The 25802-nt window shown below is 37.1% G+C and overlaps 1 protein-coding gene across 4 annotated transcripts in view; it reads left to right on the top strand.

Annotated features, from left to right (window-relative positions):
• Ehbp1 (Eps15 homology domain containing protein-binding protein 1) overlaps positions 1-25802 on the top strand; it is a 462410-nt gene that overhangs the window by 14601 nt on the left and 422007 nt on the right. For 3 of the 4 annotated variants that reach the window (XM_090398822.1, XM_090398820.1, XM_090398823.1), the window contains exon 2: positions 9545-9671. The gene's annotated coding sequence lies outside the window, so the exon portion shown is untranslated. The remainder of the gene's footprint in view (positions 1-9544; positions 9672-25802) is intronic. The other variant, XM_090398821.1, reaches the window with a different exon arrangement.

Raw genomic sequence — 25802 nt, 5'->3', positions numbered from 1 at the left:
AAGAAACTTTTGATATGCTTTCATCTTTCACTTCCTGTGTCCACCATGGTGTTCTGATATTTCTCTCCTTGCAGACAACCTCACCACATGCCTCTGGCTGAATCAATGTTTTCTTCAGGGCTTGCTACTGAATCTTCAAGGTATGGTTCCTATTCTCAAACTCTTTCATTTTTTCCTGAATAATGCTTGTGTATTTTAGTCTACAGTTCACATCTGAGAGCTGCTCAACTTTTATTCACTTTAAGGGGTGGTTATGAATATGATACTTAATGATGGGTAGCATGGCTTTGTGATGGGCTGGTCATGCTGCAGTAATCTAATATATTGGAGGTTATCATTGAGTAAACTTTTTATAATAGAATGACAACTGAGTTCAATAAAGTGAATGGCTGCAAGATGATACTGCTGAATTTTGCAAATGTATTTTACAGGATACTACATGAAACTTATAAAAACTATAACAAATGGGGATGGATAGGAAACTGTTGATATGGATAAAAGGGTGACTGATAAATGCCAAAAAGTAGTATATGGAAGAGTAGAATGCAGAAGAAGAAGAAGGTAGGTGACTAGTGATGTGCTGTACGGATCTGTGCTTGGACCACTGCTGTTTAATTTGTACATAAATGATATAGGAAATAATTTGAAGGGAGATGTTGAGTTGTTTGTTGATGATGTAAAAGTGGGTAGGTTATAGTAATCAAGGTGATGTAGATATTTAATGTCTTCATTGTAGCTAGCTGTGCTGTGGTAGGTTTGAATGGAGTGATGTCAAAGGCAGGTTGTTTAAGTATTGTGTGAATAGGACTTCATGCATGAAATGTAATTACATACATTTCAAGTTGCATGGAGATCATCCCCCCCCCCCTTACCAACTTATATGTTTCAATCCCATCCCCTCCCCCTCCTCCTGCCATCCACTATTCCACATTTTGGAGATCAGAAACCACCTTAGCCAATCACCTGTGGATCCTTTCTGATATCTTTCATCCTTTTGAAAAAGGTGATCAAATTTGTGATAGTCTGTATGTGATCTGATCAACACCTTATTCAATATAATCATAATCTTCTTCTATATATCGCTATCCTCTGCATCATTGCCAGTGTGTTTAATAAAAGCAGTAACAAATAATTTGCAAGTGATGCTATATGGAGATTCAGTTATTATAAGTGTGGTGAATGAGAGGATGTATGAGGTTTGTTTTCTTGGAGGTGGAATGAATAGAGTAAGGTGTTGGATGTAAGCAAGCAATAAACTTGGTAATGATAGTAGGAACAAATAATTTAGATGGAAACAGAGAATGTGAGAATAGATATCAGAAGGTTGCTGAGGACAATACAAAATAATAGCATGGTGGGAAAGATAGTGTGTCCAGATATGACAATGATGAGTTGAGATGATGAACAAAAATGATTGATAATATGATAAACATATGTGATGAGAAAGGAACATAGTTTGTGAGTGTGTGGGATGAGTTTGAGGTATGGATGGTAATATAAGAGTGATTTGTGAGTCAGCTGGAGAGGCAATTCTGGAAGGAAAAGTAATGACTGCAGAGAATAGAAGTGATGTGAAAGAACAGAAGAGTAAGGTATGAAAGATTAAAAGGAGTGTTTATGAATGGGGAGGTGAGTGGTATGAGTGAGGAAAATGAGAAAACAACAGTGCCAGGAAGAGGGAAACTGATTGGAAAGGGGGGGGGGGGTAGATGGACAGAGAAGCACAGCATGAGAAGGGTAGAAGCAGAAGTGAATGTGTGAATAGAGCAGAAAGGACTCGGATGGTCTTGGAATGTGGGAAGGAGCATTTGCAAATAGAGGGTGGTGGGATGGGTAATGAGAAAGAAATAGCCATGGTAAGGTGTGGCAGAGTCACATCTAAGAAATGGTATTGTGGGACTTAATACAGACCCAGATATGAACTAGTGTGTTTGTATATGAAAGAAGTATGAAAAATATGGAGAATGAAATTGCTATGCCAGTGCAAAGTAAAGATATACCAGCAGGAAAGAGCAGCAATGGTTTTGAGGCAGCATGGTGTGAGGATGGGATATAATATTTAGTTAGATGTTATAGACCTGGTAATATGAAGGGCAGTGATGAAAATGTTAAGAAAATTAGCCAGTCAGTTAAGAAATAGGATGATCTTTATGGTACAGTGAGATGAAAGATAGTATCTGGGAGTAAAGAGAGAGAGAATTTGTTGACTTTTTGAGGTACCACTACCTTAGATAGTGTGTAACAGAGGGCATGCATCAAGGGTCTTGAATTTGATCTTCTCAGAAGATGTTATTAAGTACTTTAAAGCAGATAGTAAGAATTGACATCTGCCTTGATATACTTGCTTAGTAGGCCAAGTTCCAAGAAGTTGAAGATTGCAGTATTGTTCTGTTGCATAAAAGAGGTGACAGGACTCAAGCTTCGAATTATAGGACAGTCTGTGTGTCTGGAGTTGTGGTAAAGTGCTGGAGAGGTTAGTATGAACCAAGATGGAGAATTGGATTCATAATAGCAGCATTCTCTTTGATGGACAGAATGGGGTTTGCTAAAAGAATATCATGTTTTAGTAATCTGTTTACTTATTGAAATAAGGACAGTGACAAGGGAAATTCATACAGTGATATACTTAGATATTAAAGATGTTTGATGATGTTATATGACAAGTTAGTAATTAAACTTGTATACCAGTGAGGTTGCATAATGTCTTAGTGTATTGAATTGGAGATTGGCTACCTGATAGGTATTGGCAAGTTGCGAATGGGGGATGGGGAACATCACTGGTGGTGTTACCCAAGGGTGAAAGTGGCAGAAGAAAATATAAAAGATAAAACAGAACAAAATATATCATATCAGGATACAAAAAGGATGTTAGCCACCATATCTGTACTAAAACTCTTATGCTGAGAAGGTAGCAGTTAAAACATCAAAATCATGTCAAATGCATATATCTATTTCACCATACTTGAACTTTATGATTATAAGTGCTTCTCTGTGGTGCGTATCAGACACTGACCTATGGTCTGACTTCTGAAAGGTAAGTGACTATATACATCCTACAGAAAAAATGGATACTTTATCTGTTGAAAGTAAACTTACCAAATGATCCTGACATATCAGATGATGCATTGCATATTTTTCCAGAAGAAGAGATGGACACTGGCAGTTCATACTTCCCTAAAATTGGTAGATAAATATCAGTCTGACAAAAGTAATCTCTCTCAACCTCTTGGAAATTGGATAAGTCTACTAAGCTGAAAGAATAGGTAAATTAAATTGGAACTGTTATGAATTCCACAAAAATATCTGTATCAAGGTTTCTGCTGCAGAAACAAAAACTGTGCTGTTTCTGTCTACAGAAAACATATTTAAAAGCTACTGTGGATTCCACCTTAAGGCATTTCACTGTTGTTCATAAGGAGAGAGCTGCAGATATCCTTCTAGAAACAGATTATCTAACACATTCTTATCTACTGAGGGCTGATGAACCATCTATATGTGAACAACACAACATGCATTTCACCAAAAATTTGCACCAGCACATCACTCAAGAAAGGAATGAAATATTTGCTATTCTGGCTGAGCCATAATCACTCAGACTGGGACAAATTGCATGAAATTTTTTTTTTTTTTAAATATAAAATTACTTTAAACACATCTCATGATAAATTCTACTTTCATGTACATCATTTTTCTAAAACTTGCTTTATGTACATAACATGTTATTTACTAATTTATCTCTTTATTGCATTAATTTATCTCATTATTCCCTTGAGTACCATTGCAGCATCTTTGTTATCCTTGCACTAATTAACCACAATTCACCCAACCAATTGTTTCTGTCCTTTATGTTCAAGGTGCATCCGAAAAGATAACTAAACTTCTCTCCAAATATAATCTCGATTCTACTTTCAAACCACACATTTAATTAGCTATTTCATCCATTCTCTTAAAGATCAACTTATCCTTTTGCACATCTTGGAGCATATAAAGTTCCTTGTCCCTGCAGCTTGACCTACTTTGGACAGACTAATAGATCTGTTTACATCTGCTTTGAACACAAGAACTACATCTGTGATCATCTTTATGGTAAATCAGGACTTGACAGACCGTGCTCTGAATATTCCTTCACACAGGATTAAATAGAAGGAGACAGCTGTGCTGTACATAAGTCACAAGTCTGAGAGACAATTTTTAGAATTAGCATCAACTAGGAAGCCCCCCCTCCTTAACAAGTATAGCCATATTAATTTAGCAAAGATCTGAACGCCTGTCATTCTAAGACCACATTTAGCAAAAACTACTTTGAATTAATTTCATTGTTTTCTTGCCCATAGAGGGCACCTTGTTAGAACATTACTTCAATTTCAGTTATGATTTGAATTGTTTCTGTATCTTTCTAATTGAATACTGTATCTCTGCCACAGTTGTAATTTGTGTTTTTATGATGCTGATTAGTAAACCAGCAAAATATTAACAAGTTCAGTAAATTATGTAATCATTCTGTTCTTTTGGTGGTTTTAATACCATGAAGCAGTGTTATAAATAACCACTGATACCCAAGTCTTTCTGCACATATGAGCACTATAAGGTTGATAACTGAACAAGTGAATGTCCAGTCATCAATCAACTTTAGTTTACTGAGACAGAGTATCATTAATATAAGAGGAAGAGTTTGAGTCAAAGTATAGAACTGTGGTGTACACCAGCATTAGTGAGGGAAACTACTGCCACGACAATAGTGAATCACCAGAGAACTTATGTCCTTGCATCCCAGTTGCGAAGCACAGAAAACAGGCAGGTGATAGAATGGTAAGTATGCCTCTGTTAGACCAATTAAATGACCTGTAAATGTGAAGAGTCGCTACACGCGTTTCTCCAAACCTTGCCATGGCTTGTGCCCACATGAGAGTCAAGTTTATTGAAAATCTGAGGGAGAATAGCAGAATTTGTATTGGTAGTTGCCAAATAATTGGTGGGCCTTCAGGTAGCAAAGAAGTTGACTCTTGATAACCCTCTGCATTATTTTTGAGAAAATTTAGGTTAGTGCAGTAGTTTGATGTGGACTTATCTTCTTTTTTGGGGATGAGCAGATTTTAGGTTTGCTTTCATGCTGTTGGGTAGATGATAGACAAGTATGACAGCTTGTGAAGTAGATTAAGGATGAGTGCTAATTCTGTAGCCCAGAATTTGAATACAGTTGGAGGTATGCCACCTGGACTAATATTCAAGCTTATTTAGAATTCTTCTGGTGCCTTTCTGGTAAAGTATCAAAAGAGACTTGCAGTGAGATGTTCATGGTACATCGGAAAATGACTTACTTTGATCATCTCAACAATAGGTGGAGGTGAAGACTAGTGCCAGGAGGTCAGTATTATCTTTAGATGATAATGTTACAATAGCAACAATCAGGATGCAAGAAGTGGAAGCATGGAAGGATAGAAGTTGCGCTCACTAACTTGGCAAGGGACCAGAATGCCTGACTGCTGTTTGACTAGGAGGCAAGTTTTCTGCTGATCCTTTCATAGTCAGTTAAAACCCTGTTGCAGGCTGTAGTGCTGGCTGAGTGCAAAGTCGGAATTTTAACTTGGCTGTTTTGGCACATTTGTTGAATAATCAGAGTTTGGATAGTGATCAAATGTTTTGGAGGAATGAAGGCACTCATTCCAGTAAGAATTATTTCATCTATTTGATTGGAGCATGTGTTTGAATTGATAAATAGAAAATAGTAATCAAACAAAGAGGAGTAGAAAGTGCAGAAGTCATTCCATTTGGTACCATTATGGTGCCAGGGGACATGAGACTGAAAGTGGCTAGGTTTCATAGAAAAGGAAATGGACAAGGTTATGGTCTGCATTATCAAGACAATAACCGACATCTAGAGTATATAGTATGTTTGAAAAGATAGCTAGTTAAGAAAAGTTTGTTGTAAATATAGTATCTGATATACTGTTGGGTATATGAACAATTTGTGTTAGATCATTATATCAAATACTATGATATAATATTTGATGTAATGATCTCTCTCTCTCCCTCTCTCAGGCTGATCAGTGGAGTTAAAGAAGAGAAAACAGTTTGATTAGTAAAAGTTGAAGTCCTTGTGGAAGATGATTTCAGTGTTTGGTGATTAATCTTCAGGAATCAGAGATATCTCTAGTGACCTCTCTGATACGCAGTGTTTATCAGAATCTGGTGAGATGCATACGACAACACACAACAGTTTAGTAAGGAAATTCTGAACTAGAGCAGATATAAAGAGGGATTATTTGTTTGGCATTTCTCTAACTTTGTCATCCCAACATAATTTTTCCTAAGAATTACAGCAACTTCCACTTATTCAAAACATGTATCAAAATATTACTTCATTTATGTTTAACTACTTGCCCATATAGTATGTGGAGATTTTGCAGCATCTCGTGTGTGTGTGTGGGGGGGGGGGTATTAAAGAATGCTAGGTGTGATGAATGTACATGCCTTTCCATTCTTTTATGAAAGGAATTGTACAAAAAGTAGTTTGAATAATTGGCAGCAGTTAAGGTTTTCTGTTAAGGTTATGAGAAATAATATCCTGGTTTAGATGAATATGAGTGGTGGTGGTGGTGCACATAAAACCGTTTCTATTTAAGGCCCCAGCAGATATGATAGGCGTTTTTTGATGTTTTTATATATATATATATATATATATATATATATATATATATATATGTGAATCTATGTTCTTAACGCCTGATGAAGTCAATCTCGACGAAACATGTTGCGTTTTCAAATAAATCTCAATTTGTTATAATTCTTGGGTTTTTAGTCAGTTTATATTAAAAATGAATATATATATATTAGGGTTACCAAGTAATTTTATAAACTTGGTTATTTTACTCCTAATCCCAAGTAAGCAAACAGTTAAGTTCTGGAAAAACTTAACTGTTTTTTAACATAAACAGTTAAGTTTGCGCCTGTACGTAGTTCAAATCTAAAGGTGGTGCAACACCAGGGCAACTCATTGTAAAGGTGGGTAAAGCTCTGATCACTGTTCTTAGTATTCTCACTAAGAGATGTATACTGCAATACATTATGGGTGGGGTCACTACCCAGACTGGTTTCAACCTTTTTTGAGGTCTCCTCGGTGAGTAGCTAGACCCTAAATACCAAGGTTTTAGTAATATAGAGCCTTATCAACTTTACCTATACAAGTTGCTACAAGGTGTTTTTATTTTGAATAAGAATCTCTGGAGGAAATATAGATGTAAATAAATTTTTTTACCTTGGGAATAATGTATTAGGGTTACCAAGTAATTTTATAAACTCACTAAGAGATGCATACTGCAATACATTATGGGTAGGGTGGTCACTACCCAGACTGGTTTCAACTTTTTTTGAGGTCTCCTCAGTGAGTAGCTAGACCCTAAATACCAAGGCTTTACTAATACAGAGCCTTATCAACTTTACCTATATAAGTTGCTACAAGGTGTTTTTATTTTGAATAAGAATCTCTGGAGGAGATATATGTGTAAATAAGTTTTTTTACCTTGGGAATAATGTATTAGGCTTACCAAGTAATTTTATAAACTTGGTTATTTTACTCCTAATCCCAAGTAAGCAAACAGTTAAGTTTGTGCCTGAACATAGTTCAAGTCCAAAGGTGGTGCAACACCAGGGCAACTCATTGTAAAGGTGGGTAAAGCTCTGATCACTATTCTCAGTATTTTCCATAATGTAAAGCACATAGTGACACCACCCATAATGTATTGCAGTATACATCTCTTAGTGAGATGTGCTTTACATTATGGAAAATACTAAGAATGGTGATCAGAGCTTTACCCACCTTTACAATGAGTTGCCCTGGTGTTGCACCACCTTTACACTTGAACTATGTTCAGGTGCAAACTTCAGTTTGCTTACTTGGGATTAGGAGTAAAATAACCAAGTTTATAAAATCACTTGGTAACCCTAATACATTATTCCCAAGGTAAAAAAACATATTTACACACACACACACACACACACACACACATATATATATATATATATATATATATATATATATATATTTTTTTTTTTTTTTTGTGCAAGATATTTTCTTATCTGCAGTGTTACTTGATGTCAAAAATTTGATTAGAGTAAGAGCATGCATTATGCAGATGAAAAACTCGTGAACATTTCTTCTTCATACTGCTATAATTGAACTCCCTCAAGACATGATCTAATCAAGCAAGCGACAGTACTGTTGTTCACTAAGTACTCTTTTAGTTAATTATAATGTGTTAGGTATGCTTATAAAGAGCATCACCTACATTTTGCTGCATGTAAGATGGCAGAAAGAATGACAGAAATTGGAAAACCTGCTCTGCAGATTAAACATGCCAACAAGCACTTAGTCTAATGTAAGGGTTCTTTGGTATTTCTTCCAGTTAGGGATGGTATGCCTGTAAAGCAGTGTGGCAGTCCACATTTGTGAAAACGAAGCACCATGCTTCAGGAAGTAGTTGTGCATATGCATTCAAACACAGCAACTCATTTTTGTGTCCATAACTGGTCTCCTGTTATTGCACCTCTCATGGCTACAATAAATCATAACATTTAATGTTTATCACAACCTATTAATCTGTTTTCCTCATATCTGATCTGTTAAATGATAAATTCCTTAACCTGCCCATACTGCTGATGTACTGTCGTTTTACAAATTTTTGTGGGTGGGAGATACATTAAAAATAATACTTATAATAGGAAAGAATAATTCATAGGCTTTCTAGTCTAGTGCACATAGTGAACATTCTTCCTAATCAGGACTCTCGACTTTTCACTTGAGTGTTGTGTATATACATTTTTTTTATAATTTATGTTGCGCCCTCCCTGAATTTCTGTAATAGATGAAGTACTGAAATTGTTAAACTGTTAATTTATTAATTTATTGCTTATTAGAATGAATACACATCCAGCATGAGTTGCCTTTATCTCCTTCATTACTCTCTCAACAATGTTCTCTCCAGATGCCTCACACCAAACCCATTTAAATGCAGACCATTACAATTCATACATCTAAAAATGCTTCATTTTAAATAAAATTGAGAAGGCTATAAATTTTAATGAAGATTCCAGATACTGAATTTCATTGAACTCCAAACTGGAGTAGGGTTGTTATATGTTAATGGAAAGTTCCGTGAATCAGTAGAATGGATCTAATTGGTGCTTACGTATTTTACAAATAGCACTTAAAGTAACATTCAAATATTAAAAATAACCAGTAATGTTTCCCTGATTACATCAGAGGTCATGCACATAGTAATAAATAACTCTTTATAGTTCTGGTAATCATAGAAAATATTGGATTGACAGATACCTAGAATTGATATGTTCTACACGAGTACAATATAATGCGATGACTTTTAGAATAAATTATTAGTTAATGTTAGAATAAATTAACCCATAAACGATGGAAATTTTTATGCATGTACTGTATTCGTATATTGAGTATGAATAATAGCATACATAATGTCATCTTTTTAGTTTAAAAGATGAGAATAAATACAATAGATCACTTTTGTTTTTCAAGTTTAGAAGCACCGACATTTGATGTGAGAAAAGGGGAAGTAGAGTCATTCCACTACCTTTTAATATATCTAAATCTGTGGGATATGCAAGAATGCTATGACTGCGAGAACATTTAGAGCAGAAAAGAAGTAATTACTATATTTTATTAAATTATTCTATTATGTTATCTTCTAATATAATGCAGGATTTTGTTACATTATGTAATAAAGGCATGATAAATGTGTTTGTAATAAATAAGTATATTCCATATAATTTTCACTTATATTCATTTTTGGATCATTGACCAGCTCATAGTTAGTATATTCATCATCTTTATCATCAAATTTGTATCTGTCTTGCACATTTTGCTATTTCTTCAGAATTGGGAACAGAGAATTATACAGTTTAAATAACTAATCATTCCTAAGAAAGTTGCATTATTGCTTTAGTGGTTCCATTTACAACCCTAGCTTAAATAACTTTATGGCAGTGTAACATATGAGGTTATGAAAACCACTAGTACAACACAGCTGTAGGTTTTGCAATTCCCATTTACTCACTCTTGCCTTGTGTGCATGTATGGGCAGGTTGATATTTTCTCTTTAATCACTTGTGTGGACAGGTAATTAAGAGAAAGAATGAACCTGTTGATATATTCAGTAATTGGTGAGGTGAGGAATGCTTTTCCAAAGAGAAGGAATTCACACCTACTTATGTATGGGGAAAGGAAGTACTTTAAATTCTGTCATTTTTATTTCTCTACATGTTGTATTACAAAAATTGATTAAATTTGTCATTTAAATTGGTTCTATGTTTATATTAGTGTCTGTCATTTTTCTTAGCATTGGCAGAAAAGCTAAAAACAGAATAGAGGCAATTAATTTTGAAGAGTTAGAATTTGATTGGGAAAGTCTGACTGTGTGATCACACTTTTTTGGTGTTATATGGTGTGTGAAGGAAAAGTTAGGTTTATTTGTAATTGTTTAGAAATAGGTGAATTTAAAGCAAATGAAGAAGATTGTAATAAGTTTGGAATAGTGCAGGATGCTAAGTGTAACCTTTGGAGCAGAGAACTTAACTGAAGATTATCTGGTTATAAAATTAGTTGATGGTTAATCAGTTAAAATCAGAAATTTTTCACATTCTTCAAGAAAAAAAAATTATCAACAAACTGCTTTCTCACTTGCACCCCCGACACATAGCACTGATGTGGTATGGGATTGATATTTACAAAAAAATAAAATTTTTTATATATACATCATCATCAACAACAACAACCATGGGTCCAGTGTCTGTAGGTGTCCGATGCCATCTTGACATGATTCCTCCACTGCATTCTATTCTGTGCAAGATGACTTAGTCTGTGCATAGAGCCTCCACACCATTTGACAATGCCATCGCCCCATTCTCTGTTTGGTCTTCCTTTTTTGTTCTTTCCTTCAGTCATCCCAAACAGCAGCATTTTTATTTTTCTCTCATCATTCATTCTACATATATGGCCAAAGAGACGTAGTTTCCTTCTGATTATTTTCTGGATCAGATTTTCTTTTGGTTGTATTCGTCTGTAGATTTCCTCATTGTTCACTTTCTGGATCCAGCTTATTCTCAAGATCTTTCTATAGCACTTCTTCTCAAATGCTAATATCCTCCTTTCAGATTCTCTTAGGAGTACCCAGACTTATAAACTACAATACGCAGTTTAGTTTGCATCTTTGTAGCTCGGCTCTTCCATATTTTGTCCATGGCTTTTAAAATAGTTGTTGCCCTGGCTATTCTAATTTTTATATCTTTTTTTGGGGTCCAAGTCATGTGGCATCCAAGATATGTGAAGTGTTCCACATTTTCCAGATTTGAAATCTGTCTATCGTAACTCTGTTCAGTAGCTCCTGTTATCCGAATATCTCTTAAGTTTCAGTTCTCTTTTTTTCTTGTACCAATTTTAGGGTTTCCGGAGTTATCCATTTCTTGTTGATCTTTTCTCTTTCAGGAATTACTTCTTCTACTGCTGTTTTTAGCACTGTAGTCAGTCGTTCTGCTCTTGTATTTATATTTTGTTTTTCACTTGGGGGTCTTAAGCTTAGTTTTCAATATGTTCTGATATGCTGTTCTTAGCCTGTCTTAATTTGTTTTGAGATGTCTCTAGCTTTTTGGAACTTTCCTTTGTACTTCTGTTTCAGTTTTAGCCTTATATTCACAATCACTAAGCTGTGGTCCGAATCAAAGCAGCTCCTTGGAATGATCTGCACTGTTGAACTGAGGTTCTCCATGTCTGGTCTATGAATATCAGGTCGATCATGTTCCTGTGTTTGCCATCAAAGGAGCGCCATGTCCATTTACGACAATCTTTTTGTTGGAATTTGGTATTGCAAATCATCAGGTTGTTATCCGTGGCAAATTCCAGAAGCATCTCTCCACATTTATTTCTTTCTCCATATCCAAATTTTCCCATCCTATATTATTTTTGCCAATCTTTGCATTCCAATCTCCTCCAATGATGAGTATATCCTGCTTCAGCACTTCATCAGTTTCTATTTGTAGATCCCTGTAAAATCTCAATGTTTTCATCTGCACTCTCTGCAGTGGGCGCATATATTTGAATGGTCGTGATATTAAATGGTTGGGCACTGAATCTTGCAATCATTATTCTTTCACTAACTGGTTTGTATCCTATCATTGCCTGACAGGCCTTGTTACTTAGCAGGAAACCTACACCTCCTTCATTCTTACTTTCATTCCCTGACCAGAGAACTCTTCCACCGTTTGATTCTCCTGACAATGTCCATCTCATTTCTGAAATACCCAATATATCACATCTGTATTTCTTGAAGCAACTGCAATTTTCCAGTTGCCCAGAGTGTATGGACATTCCATGTACCAATTGATATTCCATCTTTTACAGGCCTGAATTTGATTTTTTTTTTTTTTTTTTTTTTTTGTCTTTGTTTTCAGTAACTAATTTTTCGATCCAACCCTGATTACTCGATTGGGGACGCGGGCCTTGTTTGACCAGGCAACGTCCGAGTCGGCATGAGTCATTTCTTTTGTTCTTTGGCATCAGAATTCAATCGTGTTTTCTTTTTACTGTCAGCACAGCGACACTTATCTGACAAACCCTTAGTCTTCCTTGAAGAGCTTGGGAGAGAATCAAGAAGGAACATATAGATTTAGGCTTAGGGTGGCCTAAGCTCACCTTAACACAGTACCGTCATTGGACTTCTGTGGCATTTTATAGAGTTACTGGAGTTGTCCACTAACCTACCACGGCCGTTAGTATTGCCGCTTTTTGTCCGGGACTGCTTATTGGCTATTCGCAGCTAGCCACCATCTCCGGTGGCGATTCCCCGATCCACAACCTGGGGACTTGTCCAGTGGCATGTAGTTTTGCCTCTGGGGGGAAGATCCCAGACCAGATATGTATATGCAGGGTGTCCCAAAATTCATGCAAGATTTAAATTTAGCGCCATTTGTGCGGTAAAGTGTTGCCAACGAGAAAAAAAAGACAGAGTGACAGCTGACAGTTCAGGGTTATTAAAAATGGAGCGCTACACGAAAGAACAAAGCATTTTCATTGTTGAGCAATATTTTAAAAATAATGAAGGTTTGGCAGCTACAGTTCGCAATTTTCGTACAAAATATGGTCGGAATAGTGATTTAACTTCATCAACTGTGAAAAGATTAATTAAAAAATTCAAGGAAACTGGATCAATTAGTGATCTTATACACTCTGGCCGTCCTTCAACAAGTCGTTCATCAGAAAACATCGAAGCAGTTCGTGAGAGTGTTGCTGAGAGTCCAGGAACATCGATTCGGCACCGTGGTCTTGAATTGGGCATTTCGAGAAGCCCTCTATAGCGTATTCTCACGAAAGATTTGCATCTTTATGCTTACAAAGTTCAATTGACTCAAGAACTGAAGCCTGCTGACCACACACAGTGAAGAGAGTTCGTTGAATGGATTATGGAACAACAACAAGTGGATGCTTATTTTTCGAACAAAATCATCTTCAGCGATGAGGCTCATTTTTATCTTGATGGCTTCGTTAATCGACAAAATTGTCGCATTTGGGGTTCAGAAAATCCACGAGTGATTGTTGAGAAACAAATGCATCCACGACATGTCACTGTTTGGTGCAGATTTTGGGCTGGAGGCATCATCAGTCCATTCTTCTTCGAAAATGTGGCTGGTAAGGCAATAACAATTAATGGTGCTCACTATCGTGAAATGATAATCCAGTTTTTTGTGCCTAAATTGCAAGATATGGATGTGGACGACATGTGGTTTCAACAAGACAGTGCCACATGCCATACAGCCCAAGAAACAATTCAATTACTGCGCGAGTCATTTCCTGGTCGTGTAATTTCTCGTTTTGGTGATCAGAATTGGCCACCCAGATCATGTGACTTAACGCCGTTGGAGTTTTTTCTTTGGGGTTTTTTGAAGTCTAAGATTTATGCCAACAAGCCCACGACCACCCACGCCTTGAAGGAGGAAATTGAGCACAGTATCAACGAAATTCAGCCACATTTATGCAAAACGGTCATGGAAAATTTCGACAAAAGAGTGCGTATGTGCCAGCAAAGCCGTGGAGGCCATTTACCTGATATGCTATTCCATGCATAACCCTATACTGTATACTTTATGAATCAATAAGAAATTACAATTTTTAATTAATAACCTGTGTTTTCTATCAAAATTACTTCTTGCGTGAATTTTGGGACACCCTGTACACACACACACACATAATGAATTAAATTACTTGGGAATAGAAGAAATAGTGGCTGAGTATCTAGAAAATTCATAGAATCAGTAGAAAGTGGTTTAATAGGGAATAAGTTCTTAGTTTGAAATAGACATTGGGATACAAAATTAGTCATTATTTGGGTGATTGTAAGTGAATGAATTTAATGAGGAGGGGAATTTCAATAAGCAGGATGCCTTGCTTAAGTGAGTGTGTGTGTGTGTGTGTGTGTGTGTGTGTGTGTGTGTGTGTGTGTGTGTGTGTGTGTGTGTGTGTTAGAAATTCTACTTTATGACAGAATTAACTAAAACACTACGGGACTTTTGATAATGGAATGCATATTGTTTCTAACTCTTTTGAAAAGAAGAGATGGGAAAGACTTCTATATCTCGCAGTTGATGGGAAGCCCTTCAGTGACTTATAGAAGGTTTTCTCTCTCAACATCTTTGGGTGCATGAAACATTGTTGTTTCATGTACCCAAATCTGTGTACTCCCTGGATGGGAGTATATAGATCTGGTCAGGGCTAGAATAAATGCCCTTTCTACCAAGGCTCATATACCCTCATAGTGACTATGACATAGCTCAGTGTTGCTTTAGAACCCACAACAATAGAACTAAGACGTAATATGTACCATCATAAAGCTGACTAGAACAGAAAGGATGGTTACTGAGAAAGGAGCCAGATATCAGGACTGAGGTAGGCATAAGAAAGCCTGATCTTTCATCATCATGAGATCATAGTATTATCATCCTGGATATCCAAGTCTGTGGATTGAACTGAAACCCAGGTAGGATTGAATGAAGTTAAGATGTATTATTATTATTATGCTTCTGAAATTAGTAGCTTAGAGACCACACGAGCAATATGGTAGTGTTATATTTGCTAAACCAGACTTGGATATAAAATCTATACGTATGACATTCCATAATAATATAGAGACATTAACCATCGAGATCAAGTCCTGCACAATCACATCAGTATATAAGCCACCTAATGAAGATTTCGTCTTCAAAGAACCTGCCAACTTTAACACCCAGAAGGTTAAAATAATACTCGGAGACTTTAATTGTCAGAGTTTAACATGGGGCTACAAAATGATTGACAGGAATGGTGCTGAGCTGGAAAATTGGGCTGAGAGAGAAGGACTGAAGCTTATCCACGATCCCAAGTTAAGACCATCATTCAATAGTGGAAGGGTGGAGAAGAGGATATAATCCAAATAACATCTTTATTAGTGAACAAGTAGCCGTGCAAGCAATGAAGATAGTAGAAGAGCCGATACCAAGAACTCAGCACAGACCTGTTACTTGTGAAGTCAGAGCCATTATTAATCCAGAGATAGTACCTTTTAAGCGACGGTTTAATTTTAAAAAAGCAAGATGGGACGGATTTGCGAAGGAACTCGATCAGACAGTAAACACTCTTGAAGTGGATCCAAGTAACTATGAAGAGTTCGTGAATACCATCAAAATAGTATCTCGGCGGCACATACCACGAGGGTGCAGAACTCAATATATCGCTGGGCTTAATGAAAACCAGATGGAACAACTAAAAGAATATAAAATCAGATATGACAAGGATCATTTCGCTGTAGACACGGTTGAGGCAGGCGAAAAACTGATGGACAAACTCACGGATGGTAGAAAGAGGAGATGGATGAAGCTACTGCAGGATTTGAATATGAAACAGAACAGCAGACGAGCATGGAAACAGGTGAAGAATTTAAGCAACGATCCAATTAAAACTCCAGTTTACGTAACAGAGGTCACGCCAAACCAGATCGCTCACTAGCTATTATCGAATGGCAGGACAGACAAGAAGATACTGAAAACCAATCTTACGCGCATTAAAGAAGCTGAGACTAATTCATTAGCCTCTCCGTTCTCCGAAGAAGAACTAAGAAAAGCTATATGTCACCTGAAAGAGAATAGAGCTGCTGGGCTGGACGACATTCGGACAGAACAGATAAAGCGTTTCGGTCCGGTAACCATCCAATGGCTGGTGAAATTGATAAATAGGTGTGTAGAATCTCTTCAGTTGCCCAAATTATGGAGGAAAGCTCAAGTGATAGCTTTACTTAAACCAGGAAAGGAACCTACAGAGTCGAAGAATTTTCACCCTGTTTCTCTCCTCTGCCACTTGTATAAAGTTTTTGAATGAATGATTCTGGAAAGAATAGCAGCAAACATTGATGAGAAACTTATACCCGAGCAAGCCGGTTTCTGTTCCAAAAAGTCCTGCTGTGGCCAAATTCTGAATCTCATGCAGCACATAGAAGATGGTTACGAGAAGAAGCTTGTGACTGGAGCAGCTTTTATCGATCTTTCAGCAGCATATGACACTGTTAATCACAAGAAACTGTTGGTCAAGCTGTAACAAATAACGAAAGATTTTCACCTCATGAATGTAGTTAAAACCATGCTCCAGAATCGACGATTCTATGTAACTTTACAAGGAAAGAAGAGCAGATGGAGAAATCAGAAGAATGGTTTACCTCAAGGAAGCATATTGGCCCCCAATGCTCTACAATATTTATACTAACGATCAACCAACCCACCCAAAAGTGAGGAGATTTATCTATGCCGACGACACAGTTATATGCAGTCAAGCAAGGAGTTTTGAAGAAGTTGAGAAGAGGTTGACAGAAGCCTTAGAAATACTCTCCAATTACTATGAGACCAATTGCCTGAAGCCTAACCCAAACAAGACTTAGGTATGCACTTTTCCATCTGTGCAACAGGGAAGCAAAACGCCAGTTAAACATTGTCTGGAGAGGAAAACACCTCGAACACTGCAGCAATCTGAAATATCTTGTAGTTAAGCTGGATCGTACCTTGTCGTATAAGGCACATTGCCAGGAACTAAAAGGAAAAATCTTTGCAAGAAATAACATCATGAGAAAAATGACTGGCACGACGTGGGGAGCTCAACCAGAGGTACTTCGCTCGACGGTTTTGGCATTGTGTTTTGCTGCAGGGGAGTATGCTGCTCCAGTGTGGGTGGCACCTGCCCATGCGAAACACGTGGATGTGGCTTTAAATGATACCATGAGGATCATAACCGGATGCCTAAGACCAATCCCAGTCAACAAGCTGTATCCCTTAACAGGCATAGCGCCACCAGGCATAAGATGTCAAGTGGCCAGTGAGATGGAGGGAAAAAAAGCAGATGACGGATGAAAGACATCCAATGTATAGCCATATCATCACGGCTTCTCGACTCAAATCGAGGCATTGTTTTATGCAAAGAACTAAACCATTGATCCATAAACCTGAGGAGTAGCGCCTTGTTCTATGGAGGGAATCGGTTCAACTTCAAGAAGCCCCCATAATTAAGGAAGAGTTATAGGGTAGGTGATATCCAAGGGATATCACCTACCCTATAGCACCTGGAGGACTCTGAACCATCTTAGAGTGGGAGTGTCCAGATGCAGAAGTAACTTGATGAAATGGGGTTATGCAGATGATGACAGCTGTGACTGCAGAGATGCCCAAACTGACGAACATCTTCTATGTTGTGCAGATCTAATCGATGTGTGCTCCACGGATGACATTCTGATGGTCAATGACAAGGCGATACAAGCCGCTGTTTTTTGGATGGAGAGGATATGATTGGTGTATCAGACTCGGAAAGTAAAGTAAGTATTATACCTCTGATCTGTATTAAGACATTTCTTAGAAGAATATGGATCACTACTGGCTTTTTTGCTATAATCATCTCAAATGGAAGCATGTGATATGTAAAATCCTATAAGGATTCACAGGTGTTAGGTCTTAGTGCCCAAGACATCAAAATACTTTTCCTCCAAGCCCTTCAAGGAACATTGGTTGCATGGAAGATACACCAGTGAATGACAAACAGGATACCTAGGGAAGGTGTTGGTTAGGCTTCGACATATAATTGTAAATATGTCATCATCATCAATTTCCTGATATGTACCCTCAAGGAGTGTTGAGGTTACTATGACAGCAACTACATGATTAAGTTTACATTATCCAAACTAGTCTATTACTTGTAAGCACTTCAATATTGTTATATCTAACATTTCATTCTTCTAAGGCAGTTCTGACTGAATCAATCCACCTAGACCTTGGTTTTCCTCTGGGTCTCTTTTCTACCATCTTGGCATCAAACATCTGTTTTGCTAACCTTTCCTTGCCCATTCTATTTAAGTCACAATAGATTAGCTCTGCTTACACATTTGTGAGTACTAATAGTGTCAAGTTCCTAATAGCTTCATTTTTAATATGATTCTGCCATTGATGCCATCAGTTCACTCTCCTAATTTTTCTCAGAACTCTCATGTCTACGGTCTCTAGTCTTTGATCAAGCTTTATTTCTAAATGCATAACTTAAAACTGGTTTGAACACTGTCTTGTATGCTGCTAGTTTGGTGTTTTGACTATTTCTCTCTTATTCCATATAAATTTATTCAGCTCATGTCAAATTTTCTACATCTGTTATTCAATTTAGTAAGAGAATCCTGGAGACTTACACCAGATGTGTTTAGGAGTACTACATCATTATCTGTGTAAAGCAAAGAGCTAAGTTGGACATCTCCAACTCTAATATCAGACCTAATGCCACTTTCTTTTATAATGTGATCCATATAAATAATGAATAAGAGTGGTGATAATGTGCATTCTTGTCTTTCCCCTGATTTTACATCAAATAATCTTCCTGTATTTCCTTCAATTCTAACTGCTGACTGACAGCTTAAATATAGAGTATGTATTGCTCTGTATAATGTTCATTTCACCCTGATACACTTGTAGTGTTTTGAAAAGCTTTTCTCTGGGTACCTTGTCATATTAACAAGATTTTTCAACTATTTGTCTTAAAATGAAAATCTGATTTTGACAATCTCTATTCGGCCCTGAACCCAGCTTGTTCTTCAAGTCTTCCACAGTCTTCCTCAACCTCTTTTCAGGTATGCTTGCATAAATCTTACATGGAACATTAGTAGAGAAAGTTCTCTACAATTCTCACATTCAGCTTTATTCCCTTTTTTTTTATAGATGGGTACTATGAGAGCTCTACTTCAATCATTGGGAATTCGACCTTCTGTCCCAGACTTCTGAATTATGCAGTGTAGCCACTGCACAACTTTTATACCTCCATACTTAAGCATTTCTGGTCAAATATCATCTACTCTAGCTGCCTTTCCACATTTTAAGTTTTTGATGGCTTTTTCTACCTCAAGTATTGATATCTACCCCTCTTTGCATTCCTCTTGAAAATTTTCTAGTATGATTCTGTCACTGCTAGGATATCCATCTAGGATATCTGTATCTTCAGTTTTCATGTCACCTTTATCATCTCTGATTCCTTTTACAATACTCTTTCCTCCATTTCCAAGTTTCTTCAATAGCCTCCAGAACATTCTGCCACCTTCCTGATATTTATTTTCTATATTCTTACCATACCAAAGTCTTCCCATGACTCTTGTTTAGCTATTTTTACACATAGCTTAGCCCACTTACATTGTTCTCTGTATTCTTTTAGAGCATCTGCTGACTTATATGCTAGGAACTTTTGGTATGCTTTCTTCTTTTCTATGACTGCTTCTTTAACTTCTTGTGTCCACCATGGTGTTCTTATTTTTCTATCTTTGCAGACAACTTCACCACATACCTCCCTAGCTGAATCAGTCACTGTCTTCTTCAGAGTTTGCCAATGAGACTCCAAGGTTTGGTTCTTGTTTTCAAACTGGTGCATATTTTTTTCAATAATGTTTGCATAGTTGAGTCTACAGCTTACCTGTAAAAGCTGCTGAACTTTAATTCTTTTTAAAACTTTCTTACATACTGTTCTTTTCAATGTGCTATCCATTTTTATTCTGCTTAGTACTAAGTAATGGACACTTCCAATATCGAATTCCCTTTACGCTTTTGTATCCCGAACCAGCCTTATGATATCACTATCGACAGTGATAGAGCCTCCGAGCTCAGATCGGTATAGACGAAGCCCTTTAGTCAGAAAGACCTGGGTTCGATTCCCGTCCATGAAGTGAGGAACCTTTATCTAGTCTCTTTCAACTAAAGGTGAGTTAGCTGGTCTGATATGGAGGTAGAGGGTTTTTTCACCCAGAAACTCAGGTTTATCATCCCTCAAAACAGGCAAACGGGCCCGTGAACACACACAGATTTACAGTCATAAATACATACTTAATCCCTTACTAAGAGGGCTCAATCAGTCCTAAGGGATGGTTGAGGAACGGTGGGAATCCCATACGAATAAATAAATCAACAGTGATGTAGTCGATGAAGCTGTCTTCTCTCTATGTGAACTTGTGCACATTTTTATGTTGAAACATGGTGACCTTCTGTGGGACCATAGGCACAAATAAGTTTCATTGTCCATTTCTCCATTTTGAAGTTTGCCCACATAACTATTTGAAACAGCCTTCCAATCAAGAAGTTTATTGTCGTGTTTGGTGTTGAATGCTATTGCTACTCCTTCCTTTCTTTGATCATTATTGCCTGAAAATAGCTTCTTATACTTATTTAGTAATATCTCAGCTCTTTTTGTCCTCTTTGTCTCTGTAATGTCAATTATGTCCACATGGTGCTTTTCCAATTCTTCTGCAAGTTTGATTTCCTTTCCATTAATACTCCTTATATTGATGGTTCCTATCTTCAGTTCTTCTGATCTTGGGTTTATTTTTCTTCTTCTTCTAGATGTTGAGTTAGTTTGTTCCAGTAGCTGACTTCTCATGGAAACAGCGGGGGCCTTTTTAACTAAGCGACACCCCAGCCAGCATGAAATCTCATCGTGTTGTACCATCATATGCATTTGTGGTTTAAGCCAATAAAAAGTACAATTTGGTCGGCTAAGTCCCAAATTGCCAACCCATCCTCGTTTGTTCAATACCCAGTAGATAGATACCTACTAACACGACATACCATGCGAAGGTGAGGATTGGACATTAGGTCAGACGCCTTAGTCAGCTCTCTGCATTCCTGTAAGGTGAAGTGGGTATCTCCTCCCAGTTATTTGGCTTTCACCCTTAAGCATTAAATGTAATGTGTGTTAGGTATTGCCCTGGTGTTTGGGCACTGTAACACAAAGAATTAAAATAGTCAAGGCAATACATAGGCAACTAAGGTTTATTTCCTCCTGGAAACTCTAGGTTTTAACCCTCACACCTCAGAAAAAATCACCTCTAGAAGTTACACTATTAAAACCATGTGAATGCTGGAAGTAGAATTTTTTTATTACAAGATGACAGTAATTGTCTGCTCTACTCTTACTTTGATGCTTTGAAATCATTGATAGACATGGACTCAGCTTTTGAAGACAGCTATGGGCAGAGACCAGCCCCCTCCCCCCTTCTTTCATGCAAGGCACCTGTTTGTAGTTGAGGGAACCTTTCCCTAGTGATGGTATTGACTTTTCATTCTGTCCATTTTCCTGTACTTTTCTTCCCATATTTTTCACTGTACTTCTGAGTCTTTTTTACTAGTTTGTCCTTCAGACCATCATTACTGGGTTCTAATGTTTTGCTGCTGTGTTTCTGTGTGGCCCATGGACATTCAGAAAGGGAAATCCTGGTAGTGTTGCACTGCTTTGATAAGATGGGTGGTCCTGGATGGCCTAGCCAGGATCAATTGACTTATCAGGCTTGTCTGCAGTAGTCAGCAGTGATGCTCTAAGGCTCCAGCCCTATGGTCTGGGAATGTAGGCCCAAGATGTGCTGGTATAGTGTCCAGGGTAATCTTGACCTTCTGCTTTGAGCACATTTATTGCTTTCCTGTTAGTCAGTGTCCATATATGAGTGGCTGCATGGTGGATGAGGAGCTCTGGTGCCAAAAAAAAAAAAAAATAGTTTTGATCAGGAATTCTTTATCTTCATATTTTTCAGGACCCTCACAATATTCAAACAAAGTACAGATCATCATTTGATAACAAGTAAGAAACAAAAGACATGACAGTAGTATAAACGTACTAGTCATTTTCTCATCATCCATGCAACTGGTGAAAATCCAGGGAAAATGTCACCCTTTTTTATTCAAAAGGGTTTAGGACTAACAGGATCTTCTAAAACAGTTACGCAACTACATTCTGGTGATTTTCTTATGGAATATCAATTACAGTAACACTTCAAAGCACTAAGATTCTAGAGGAGTGGTATCAGAATGGGATCTACTTGATGTTCCCCATGAGGATATGTTCAGAGCTGAAAGATCAAGGAGTGACAGGTATGAGGTACATTCTGAGATGTAGGAATGGTAACCTGGTTCCAACCAAGAACATCCTTACTTTCAGTAGACCCAAATCTCAAATATCTGTGGAAGCATATTATCTCAACTGTCCTATTAGGCCATGCATACATACATTTCTAATCTCCATAGATGCTTTAGAGATGTCAGAAATATGGTCATGCCCAAAGTACCTGTACCTGATGTGGCAATAAAGAACATGAAAGCTAAATGTGTCAACTGTCAGGGATCATCCAGCTTACTGCCATGCATGTCATCGTTGGAAGGATGAAAAAGAAATAAAATAAGATTAAAACAGAACAAAATATAGCAGCATAAAGGCAGTTAGCCACCACCACAATACCTATCCTGAAATCCTCTTATGTTAAAAAGGTAGCAGTTAAGAAAACATCAAAAGCATCTCAATCATATAAGTCTATTCCACCATCTGATAATTTCACCATACCTGAACTTTGTAATCATAAGTGCTTTCTGTGGAGCATATCAGTTGCTGACCTGTGGTCTTACTCCAGAAAGAACTCCAAAAATGATTCTTTTCGATGAGAACCCATTTGTGAAGAAAATTATGGCAAGGTTATCATTGAAAGATAAGCTACACAAAACTGCTGATGGTTCTACTCTTGGTAGAGTTGCTATTCTAGTGGGAAGTCATACTCCTTTTCAATGTGTCAATCTTAATACTACTCTGGAAGGAGTAGCCATTTACTTTGCCATGGGATTTCTGATTACTGTGTGCCATTTATTTACTACTGGCTTCTGAGAAATGAGATCAACCTTGATAACCTTATATTGCAACTACTTGAGCCTATACTTATGGATGACTTTAATGGACACAACACTGTGGGGTAGTGCCAACATGAATGGACGAGACTATATAATTGAGTATTACTTGACAATAATGACCTCTCTCTCTTGTTAATAATAGGCTTAATACTTCTGTTATGCCTACCTGCTTGTATCCGGCAATAGATCCTGCACTTTGCTTCCCTGGCACTCTTTGGCTACTCACATGGGATGTCAAAGAGAACATATGTGAAAGTGATCATTTTCCTCTGATTTGCACTATGTCCTCACAGGAACCATAGTCTCCTGTATGGATGACCCTGTTGAAAATTGACCAGGCTGACTGAAATACTTTTCCCATCTTGCAAAATTTAATGCTGAAGTAGTCAAATACTTATCAATAAAACAGTGTGTCACAAATTGTATTGTCTGGGCAGCAACAACCACAATTCCAAAATGTTTTAAAATATTAAGAGTATGGAGCACATTTCATAGGTACCCTACCACATTAAACTTTCAAACTAATCAAACGGATTGAAGATTGCTTTCAAACTTGCTCAGTCCAAAGCATGTTACATTAGATGTCAGAGTGAAAAGCAATCTTTGATCCCATTTATGAGGGTGGTCTGAAAAGTTCTAAGCCTAACAATGAAAAAACGAATTTATAATTTCAAAATTATTTTTATTTTTCAACATAATCTCCCTTAAGACTAATACATTTCTTCCAGTGATGCTCCAGCGTCATAATGTTGTTTCTGTCTCAGTAAGATCTACAAAATACCCGTCTACAGCTGCAATCAGATTCGAAGAAAAACACTGACCAGTGAAGAAGAGTTTTGGGAAGAGAGAGGGAGCCAAATCTGCGAATATGGTGGATGCTCCAACAATTCATAATGCAAAGCCCTTAATTTTTCCATTGCCAAAACACCTTTGTGGGCAGGTGCATTGTCCTGATGAAAGATGATTTTTTTTCTTTTGCAAACTGGGTTTTTTCTAACGAATTTTTTTGTCTAGTCTGGTTAAAAGATCAGAATAATATTCCCCGGTTATTGTTTTATCCTTTTTCAAGATAATTAAGAAACAAAGTGCCTTTAGCATCCAAAAAACCGATGTCTTTCCTGCTGATGGAACCAACTTTGTCTTCTTTGGCGCTGAACAAGTGGCTTCTGTCCACTGTTTTGACTGCTGTTTGGATTCTGGTGTATAATGGGGAATCCAAGTCTCATCCATAGTAATAAATCGATGCACAAAATCAGATTTATTCTTGTTAAAATGCTCCAAGCACTGTTCAGAAATTATCATGCGAGTGCGTTTTCGATCTGCTGTGAGCAAATGCGACACCATCTTGCACAAAGCTTTTTCATTTGCAATATTTTATGCAAAATATATCTTGCATGCTCTTTGGAAATGCCTGTAGTTTCAGCAATTTCACGCACTTTGACTTGCCAGTCATCCAAAACGATTCGTGGCCATATCGTGCACTTGAACAGTGATTTCTGGTGTTGTTACACTTTTTGGATGTAATTTGAATGTAATGGATCATCTTCAAGGCTGGTATGGCCACGTTTAAACTCGGGAGCCCATTTCTTAATTGTCGAAAATGACAATTAAGAAACCTTAATTAAACTTGTTAAACCTTCTTTTACAAAGAATTTTATAACCGTATGATACTCAGTTTTATCCATTTCAAGGGATACAGATAGCACTTTTGCTTCAGACAGCTGTATAAACAAACTACTTGATAGAATGACTTGCAATTTCACATGATGCTTATGACAGATGTACCAACTTGAAATAAAAAAATAATCATGCCAATAGTGTTGCATCTATTATTGAGGTCAAGAACTTTTCAGATCACCCTTGTATATCTTAGAGCATAATTCTAATTTTGTATGAGCTGTCAAGAGTTGAAATATTGGTGCTGTTTGTGCTTATGAAAGAAAGCCAAAGTGACCTTTATAATTCATGTTGCCAGAATAATTAAATGAACTTACCTCATTGCATAAAAGATTGTGAAATGAAAACTGTTATAAATTCTACTTGTTTCATAACAAAGTTATTAACTTTCTTGTACTATGAAAATAACTTGATCATTATTTTCAAGCACACTGATGAAAATAATGGTAACACATAATGATGGACTGCAGCAGAAATTGCCCTTCTGTATTTCTGAGCAGCATGTGCAGAAATGAAAAGAATATTTACAGACATTGCTAAGCATTTAGCTGTTCAGAGAGGAAAGCAGAATGCAGCTGGAGAATTCTAGAGTTTGTTTACAATATATGATATGTCATAAGATGGAACAAACTCCATACTTTTCCTCCTGTAGAAATAGTAAAACAGTTTTCTACTATTCTACAATTTTAGCCATTTATAGGATAGCTGCATTAAAATTCAGATAGTTTTCTGTCTTTTATGTGTGTGTTGTATGAATGTATGCGCTCACTCACACACACACACACACACACACACACAAGCACACACATGACTGCATCCTATTTTGTATAAATGTTGCTAAATATTCATGAATTATG

This window comes from Typopeltis vanoorti, chromosome 10 (assembly GCF_054136105.1).
Source record: "Typopeltis vanoorti isolate ZY-2024b chromosome 10, IOZ_Tvanoo_1.0, whole genome shotgun sequence".
NCBI classification, from domain to species: Eukaryota; Metazoa; Arthropoda; class Arachnida; order Uropygi; family Thelyphonidae; genus Typopeltis; species Typopeltis vanoorti.
The sequence above is the reverse complement of the archived record's forward strand: the minus strand, read 5'-3'. Positions and strand labels throughout refer to the sequence as shown.